We start from the raw sequence: 745 nt of genomic DNA on the forward strand, positions 1-745 counted from the left end.
GGTGCGCGAGTGTATGTGTGCGTAAATGCGTGTGTGTGTGGGCGCGAGAGTGTGTGTGTGTGCGCGCGAGTGTGTGTGCGTCTGTGCGTGTGCATGTGTGCGTGTGTGCACGCGAGTGTGTGCGTGTATGTGCGCGAGTGTGTGTGCGAGTGTGTGCATGTGCATGTGTGAGTGCACGATTGTGTTCGCGAGTGTGTGAGTATGTCCGCGAGTGTGTGCGTGTGTGTGTGTTAGTGTGCGCGAGTGTGTGTGTGCGAGAGTGTGTGTGTGCGCAAGTGTGTGTGTGCGCGAGTGTGTGTGTGCGCGAGTGTGTGTGTGCGCGAGTGTGTGTGTGCGCGAGTGTGTGTGTGCGCGAGTGTGTGTGCGCGAGTGTGTGTGTGCACGACTGTGTGTATGTTAGTGTGAGTGTGCGAGTGTGTGCGTGTGTGCGAGAGTGTGTCTGTGCGAGTGTGTGCGTGTGTGCGAGAGTGTGTGTCTGTGCGAGTGTGTGCGTGTGTGCGAGAGTGTGTGTCTGTGAGAGTGTGTGCGTGTGTGCGAGAGTGTGTCTGTGCGAGTGTGTGCGTGTGTGCGAGAGTGTGTGTCTGTGCGAGAGTGTGCGTGTGTGCGAGAGTGTGTGTCTGTGCGAGTGTGTGCGTGTGTGTGTGCGCGTGTGCAATTGAGTGAGTGTGCGAGTGAGTGAGTGTGCGAGTGAGTGAGTGTGCGAGTGAGTGAGTGTGCATGTTAGTAAGTTTTGCCTTCCCGCTCA

This window comes from Carcharodon carcharias, chromosome 38 (assembly GCF_017639515.1).
Source record: "Carcharodon carcharias isolate sCarCar2 chromosome 38, sCarCar2.pri, whole genome shotgun sequence".
Classification (NCBI taxonomy): Eukaryota; Metazoa; Chordata; class Chondrichthyes; order Lamniformes; family Lamnidae; genus Carcharodon; species Carcharodon carcharias.